The 8,259-nt window shown below is 44.0% G+C and overlaps 1 long non-coding RNA gene across 1 annotated transcript; it reads right to left on the reverse strand.

The window, feature by feature from the left end:
* Positions 1 to 370: 370 nt before the first annotated feature.
* Positions 371 to 7,760, reverse strand: LOC309815617. The gene is made up of 4 exons (XR_014295904.1): positions 7,568 to 7,760; positions 3,346 to 3,538; positions 2,245 to 2,403; positions 371 to 1,545 (listed from the first exon to the last, which is right to left on the reverse strand). It is a non-coding gene; the product is annotated as an uncharacterized lncRNA (long non-coding RNA).
* Between the last annotated feature and the right edge of the window lie 499 nt (positions 7,761 to 8,259).

An 8,259-nucleotide genomic window follows, 5' to 3' on the forward strand; every position in this document is an offset into this window, starting at 1 on the left:
CTGGGATCTCCCAGAAATCCCTGGGGGAAGTGAAAGGGGTCCTAGGTTATAAGAGCAAAAGCAAGTGAAATGTGGATGGCGGGGGAGTTGTAACTTATTCAGACGTTAGGATCTAAAGTGGGACCCTAAGGGGACAGTCAGGTATAGCCAAAATTTCTCTTGAACATCCCTTAAATTGCCCGTAAGTATTCTACAGTATATAAAGTCATTTGTTTACAAAAATTTCGAATAGCAAATATACATATAGAGAGTTTTTACAGTTGCGTTCACCGTATAATAAATAATATGCGTGCAAAATATAATTTTGCCGAACTTTTAATTGTACAAAAGGAAGCACATAATTGGATGAAAATGAGATGCATGCATGAAATAGCTGCCATGGTCTTGATGTGGTGACCCCCATTCAACCACAATCTGGTGAGCGGTGGAAATGCAGATCTCAGGAGAGGCAGATCTAGGACTGGAAACCAAGTCGTCTTGCTGTCCTAAATTTTAAACATGAAAATCCCAACCTGAAACTTCTTCTGTTTCAAAGATTTAGTGCAAAGTCAAGTTCACTGTCTCTTATCTTCCTTCGTGACTTTAGAGCCTCTGATGAGGGCGGTGGGGACAGCAGTGGGCACGTGGTTGCGACCTGAGAGTGGGGTTGAGGTTCGTCGAGCATCAACACAATCCTGCTGGCGGTGGAGACCAGAAATGAAGTGTGAGGACATCCACCCAGAGCCCTCTCTGTTAGCCCAGGTGTCGAACCTTTTTCTGGACTCCCTCACCGCATGTGCCTTCCTCTGTGTCTGTACATCTGCCCTGATTCCCACCTTGGACTCCAGCCCGACCGAGGAGAGACAGAGGTGGCAAGTGAACTGGGCCCTAAAGAATGGGTGCGATCTGCGTGTGCAGAGGTGGAGGCCTGCGCGTTGTGAGGCGTGGAGCAGACAGCCCACAGGGAGTGTCATGAAATGTTAGCACCCGCACCTTGAAATGAAGCTAAAACCACAGGAACCTTCAATTTATGCCATGTGTGAGTACAAAGCCTCTCCCAAATTCCTGCAAATTGGGGGAGTGGGTGGAGTAAGGGGGGCCATATCCTCATGGTGGGTTCTGACTTGTCAAGTCTGATGGAGACTCAAGCAAGCAAAAGGCTTTATTCGCGTCCAGATTCTAATTTCCCTCCAGAGCCCAATTCATTTCTCACCCTTTGGTTTCCTTAGACTGTAAGTCCATGGTGGGTGAGGGGGATAAGTAGAAAAGGGAGGAAGAGAAATTGAAGAGAAGTGAAAGCCAGAAAAGACAGAGATTTCTCGTTCAGTGTGGGCTCAGCACTTTACTTCTGTGGTGCTCTTTCCAAAACCCTAATCTAATCGTGAGAAAAACATCAGACAAATCTAAGGTGAGGAACAGCCTACAAAGTGCTTAGCCAAGACTCCTCAAAACTTTCGGGGTCATGGAAAACAAAGAAAGACTGAGAAACTGTCACAGATGGGATGAGACTAAAGAGATGGTCCTGTGGGATCCAGTCTGGGATCCTATGGGATCCAGTATGGAATCCTGGAAGAGAAAAAGGATGTAAGTGGGAAAACTGGTGAAATCCAAAGTAAAATCTGTCGTTTAGTCAACAGTAATGTATAACGTTAATTTCTTAGTTTTCACAAATGCGCCATAGTTATATAAGATGTTATCATTAGGGGAGGCTGGGGAAGGGTAAACAAGAATGCTCTATACTATCCTGGTAACTTTTCTGTAAATCTAAAATTAGTCCAAAATAAAAAGTTTACAAAAAAGAATGTAGCCTTAGGAGAATCAAAGGAAAAGCAAACATGACCTTTTCCAAAATCAAAATATAAAAGCAAGATCAAAACAAAATCAAATATATCTCTTGATTTCTTAGGTAAGAAAGAGATCTGTACAAGACTTGTGTAAGAGGGACCAGCAGTATATGTTTTGCAGTCCATTGACCAAGTTACCTATAAGCTGTGATGTCCTGGCAAAGAGATATGAATAGTGTAAATAAAAGTTACCCAAAGTATCTCACACGTGAATATTATTCTATATCCATGGGTCATCGGTGGTCCCTTGAAGGTGGGATAACAGTAGCTCATGTTTATTGTAAGGTTATACGTTTCAGGAACTGCGCTGAGAGCTTTAAGTGAATGACCTCTTTTAAACCTCACCACCATCCTGAGAGGTAAAGAGGCTCTTATTGTCCTCAGAAAGGGTTACTGGGTCACAGACAGTTTAAGTACTTACTCAAGGTCTACCCAGCTAGGAGGAGATGGAGCTGAGATTTGAACTAAGCCAGTTGGTACTGGAGTCATATATACCATGATGCTCTTCTGTCTCTCAAAGGGCCATCAACTTCTCCAAGTATCTGAGGCCCTTCCTACGTCTCAGACCCTCAGCAAGACCCTATGAATACAATGAGAGGGGAAACAGACAAGGTATGTTAGGTATTATAAGAAGACAGTCTTTGTTTCATTTAATCTTCATAACAATTCTAAGATACAAGCAAAATGCTATTTTTACTCCCATGTTGCAAGCAGAAAAGTGAGACTCAGAAGTTAAGCAACGTGCCAGAGGCTAATGATAGGGAAATAGGTGGGGCCAAAGATGGGGAAATGGGTGGGGCCAGGACAACCACTGAATTCCCTTAGCTCCCAGCCCTCTGCATTTTCCACTCCTTTAGTCTGGTTGATTACTAACGTGTTCCACCCATGCCTACCAAGCACAAGCCCACTCTGTCTTTAATCCTTAGATATCTCCTAATGAAGAGAGTTTTAAGCAGGACTCGGACCTACAGAAGGAACCACTCATAAAAGAGTGAGAGTCTAATTGCAGAGGCAACTCTGGGAAACAAGGAGACAGCTATTGGGAACTTCGAAGTGAGCTTCCTCGGAGAAGACTGAGGTCCTGAGATATGAGTTCCTGGTGGGACTCTTAGATCCCTCCAGTCTCCACAGATGGACATAAACCTACTTCCTGAATTATGGTCAGCAAAAGCCTTCCCCACCCAAACAAAGGAGACACTGTACCCCCAGTGCCTCCCCTCGGCACTTTTAAAGTCTCGTTTGGCAAAGAGTCAGTATTGATTTCCAGAGGCAAATGAGCTGAGAGTCATGCAGCAATCACTCGACATATCTGATCAACATCCATGGTCAAGGTCAGAAAGTCCAGGTAGGTGTAGCACACAGGTCAGGGAGTTCTAGTATAGGGGGTCTTTATTATTCCACTCGGTTATTAACCATACAATTGTAAGCTCTCCCTTTTACTCCCGGGATACAAAAATTAATTAATAGGATAATATGAAAACATCTTTTGAATAATTCTGCTACTTCAATTACATTTGCTTACTTGTGGGTGAAGTACATTTTTTCATTCATCCTTGCAACCAATTCAGACTTAGATGAATGAATGCCATCCATTTATTCATTCAAGACATTTGCTAAACAGCTCTTATGTGCTGGGTACTAAAATGTAGGAAGAGTCAGCGTAATTAAGGCAGTTTCTGCCCTCAAGGAGTTTAGCTGTAGAAGAGCTCCCAGACCTGTAGAGAACAAAAGCACAATACAGAGAAATAAGGGCAATAATTGTTATGTACCCACAAGGTGGAGGGGACCTCAAAAGAGAGAAGAAACAGCTTAACTTGGGGAGATCAGGTAGAGTTTCATAGAGAATAAGATGCTTGTGCCAATTTTGAAAGAAGAGTGGGTTTTCCAGATGGACTGGGGAGAAAGGGCATTCCACATAACATCTTCGTTGAGGACAAAAGGTGCTGCAGAAATACAAGAATTACCCGTGGATTAAAACACTTGTTCACTAATCTCAAATTGAAGGACAGAGGAAAGTGGGGTATACAGCTGTGTATGCTGAGCAAGGCCTATGCCCCAGAGAAGACAAGCATGGCGAATATGTATTAGGAGGCAGAGGATGGCACGGCCCGGTGTATTTCTGGAAACATTAGAGTCTTGGCTGACTGAGCACCTGTTAAGCATCATGTAACCTGCTGATGCAAGGTCTGAACTATGACCTGAGCCCTTGACCTCTTACCCCTAAAGGACACTGGGCTTCCCATCTTCTTTCACACCCTTCTTGCCTTCCTTTCCTCATGTTTTAATGTCTGACCGTCCTCAATTTTTTTTCTCTAGTAACTATTTTCTCAGAAGAGAAGACAAAGCACTCACCTCTTCACTGACTTCTGTCAGTCTGAAATTCCTGGGACTGAAATTTGCATGATGCTTCTCCCTCCCTGCGAAATGCACCCACCCCTGCAGACAAAGGGAGGCCAGAAGTCCATGGACTCTTAGCCCAATCCTCTAAGCTTCCCCTCTTGAGAAGCACTGGAAAATCCAGATCCCCATCCTCCTCCAGTACTACAAACCTGGAGTCGTAGAATAAGCATCCTCTATTAGAGAAGGAAAAAAAATGCATTCCTAGTGGCAGTCAGCAGGAGGCAGGGGCTCTTCCAGCTTAATGACTTGCAAATCAAAAGCATAGAAACCAGAGTGCACCTTTTGACCCTCTTTCCCACTGCCTAGATGTCCTCATAATTTTCTCCCGTAGCGTTCCTGTTATTTTTGCTACCAGCTCAATAACCTTCCTTGTGCATTTTTAAAATGTTGGAGGAGGAGCTGTCCAGTGATCTCAGAGCATGTGTTTTTGATTCTCATAAGATTATGGATACCAAAGGAATAAAAATGGAAATCACTACTGCCAAGATATGAAAGAAAGTTTGCATAGTAAAATAATTTAAACCTAACATTTGGACCCAATAAGGCAAATGGAACGTTTTTTCCATATTTTTGGAAAATGTGCATTTTCTTCACATTAAGTGGTACCAATAAAAAAATAATGATTCTCACTCAGTTTATTTCTATAAATTAGATTGGCTTATAGTTTTCCAGGACATGGTTTTGTATCAAGCTATATGGCAAACACCTGGGCATAAAATACACTAGGCTCTTTGCTTCCATGTGGGAGAAACAGGTCACCATTCCTCTCGTCTAAATCTAGATCAAAGGTCGGCTGAAGCCTGTTAATATATTGAGTCCTCTCTATCTCCCGAGAGCAAAGTTCCTCCCAGAAGCAGGGCGACTGTTTCCCGATTAGAAACTGGGTGATTCAGCAGTACATGCCGGTAAAGACATTTGACTAATCCTGGAATTAGGTAAAGAACGAGAGAAGACCAAATAATAAAGAAGGGTTCAAAAACACTCTTATGTGGAATTCATGCATGACTATGCTAATCTAGGGGGAAATCTACAAATGAGAACATTGCCTGGAAATGGTATGTGGTGGATGGATGCAGATGAGGACACGGACAAGGAGAAGAGGTATGGACAAGGGGGAAAGGAGAGAGAAGAAAGAGAAGAGACAGAAAAAATAGGGGAGAGGGAAGAGATTAAACACTGGGGATCTGGAACTCGTGTTTTTTTGGGGTTTTTTTTTTTTGTTTGTTTTAAGAAAACATTAAGTCAGAAGATCTCCGTCCAGTTCCGAAGCAGTTGGAAGACCAACTCGCCTGGAATGGTGGCCTGAGCACCCAGTCAGGACCAGAAGTGATGGTTCAAAGCTAGTGATGCTTCAAGCCCCACCACTGCACACAAGCTGCAGCTGCTGAGGACCCTCTTCCTCAGCACTCAGCTGTGATTCCTTCCTTCCCCATCTCCCAGGCCTGTTGGAAGGCTCAGAGAGAGATGAATGTGAATGAACTGTGATAGCTATAAAATATTCCACACGTGGAGTGTGTGAGGTAGAAAGTGGGAAGGTGGTGAATTATTTATTATTCTCTGGCTCAAGTGTCCGCTGTTTGTAAGTCTTCGTGTCCTCCAGCAGCTGAGGCACTATCCACTGAGATTTAAAGAAAATTACCTTGAAGCCCTATTCCACAAACGGTAGGAAACCAAGCCTCCCTCCCGATGTCCCAGAGCGGGTTGGGGTTACATTTGTCCTCCCACTAGCTCCAATTTCCTACTCTTGCTGAATTTTCCATCCTGGCTCCCATTTTCATCTCCTGCAGGTGTTGGACTTTCTTTGTCCATCACTGGGGCCAGCCTAGGTTCCAGCACTTCTGCCCTAGGATTGTAGACACGAGATTGGGCATGTAGAGACTTTGACTGAGGATTTGAAACTCTAGGGTGGTGTTATAGTGTAGCACAGCAAACAACCTAAAATTAAATGCCAGTGATTCCTTTGCTAACAGTCCCTGGCTCCTCTGGGCACCAGCAACACCTCACTGGTCATCTCTGCACAGACAGCACCCGCCCACCACCATCCAGATCAACTCCCCTTTCCCTCTCATCTCCCACCAAACTACCAGCTCCCCAATTCTATCACTATTCTCCCTGCCCCCTTCTTGTTTGGGTCAGGCGCTGGGGAATCTCAATCCTGGCTGCACGATAGAATCTCCTGGGGAGTCTTTTAAAAATCGCGTTGCCCAGACCCTACCCCAGACCAATTACATCAGAGACTCTGGAGCTGGGTACATGCACGCATCATTTTCCAAAGCTCTATCTGTGCAGCCAAGGTTGAAAACCACCTTCAGTCTAGCTCATCTAGGGCATGTCCTGGGGCAAGCTCACCTTTCATACTCAAAAAAGCCATCAAGGTATTCAGCTGAACAAAAGACAATTCTCTCCCTGAAGAAACCACTGGCAGTTTTTTAACTGAACGTTATTTTTCCTGCCACCATTATTATCTTAAGAAATTTGCCAACAATCCACACTTCATTATCCGGAGGTCGGGATCTTTCCCCAACACCAGCATTTCTGGATGAGTCTCTTTCTCTCTTCTGCCTGGCTCAGGTTCCCAGGTCACAGAATAGCAGGGTGGGCAGAGAAGAAACCAAGGAGTCCACACAAAGAGGAACCTGGCTTCTTCACAGAGAGACGTTATGGCAGGTAGAAATTCAGAGCTAAAATAGGAAGCTGACATTATTTTGGAATCCCATGGAGAGAAACATTCTCAATCTTAGTGAGAAAAAAATAAGTAGCCCCATGGTGGTATTATGTTTTGTTTTGTTTTGTTTTGTTTTTGTTTTACAGAAATAGACTCCACAGGCATAGAAAACAAACTTACGGTTACCAAAGGGGAAAGGGGTGGGGAGGGATAAATTGGGAGGTTAGGACTAACGGATACACATGACTATATATAAAATAGATAACCAGCAAGCATCTATTATATAGCACAGGGAACTACACTTAATATTTTGTAATAACCTATATGGGAAAAGAATCTGCAAAATATATATATGTATAACTGAATCACTGTGCTGTACACCTGAAACTAACACAACATTGTAAATCGACTCTACTTCAGTAAAAAAAAAAAAAAAACTTAAAGTGGAAATAAAAAACAACAGAAAGAATCCATTGCCAAATCTGGAAATAAATAAATAACAAACACAGACATTTTTTTCTGAATATTTCAGGAAATACAGAGTCTATGAAACAACGTTCCACGTATACCCTCTCCTTTGGTGTTCCTAACAACGCTGTGAAAAAGGTAAGCAGAGCAGGAATTATTATCCATTTTTCCAGCAGAATAAATTCACATGCAGGGAAGGTAAGTGACTTACCCAAAACCACGCCGCTAGGACATGACAGAGCTGTTGCTCAAAACATAGCACTTATCTTGGTTCTGACTGCTGTAAGTAAGTACCGTAGACTGCTTATAAACAACAGAGTTATTTCTCACAGTTCTGGAGACTGAAAGTCCCAGATCAGGGTGCCAGCAGGGTTGAGTCCCGGTGAGACCCCTTTTCCGTGTTGCAGACTGCTGCCCTCATAGCCTCACGTGGCACACAGCAGAGAGCAGCGAGCTGTCTGGTGACTCATGTGAGGGCGTTAATCCCATTCATGAGGGCTCTGGCCTCAGGGCCTCATCTCATCCTGATCACCTCCCAAAGGCCCCACCTCCTATTCCCATCACAGGGGAGGTCTGACTGTCTCCCAGCTCTCAGACAGGTAAGACCTGTTAGGAGGCAAGCAGCAGGTAGGAGATGGAATGGTCAGTCCTGCTGGGCAGCCACCACCTGACACACATCAGGCCCTGTGTCCTGCTGTAGGATCTCCTGAAACTTGTCCAGTTGTGAAGACATCCAGTTCCCAACTCCCAAAGGAAGCTGAGCTCCATTCTCTTTGAAGCACGGAGTTGCCATCATGAGGATAAGTGTTCTTGGAGCTGCCAGGCTAAGGAGGTGACCTTGAGGTGTCAGTCTCCTAGTGTGGAACGTGTTTGTGGTTTTGAATTATTTCTGCAAGTTCCTTC

Source organism: Mesoplodon mirus (genome assembly GCF_964341445.2).
Source record: "Mesoplodon mirus genome assembly, chromosome: 14".
Lineage (NCBI taxonomy): Eukaryota > Metazoa > Chordata > Mammalia > Artiodactyla > Ziphiidae > Mesoplodon > Mesoplodon mirus.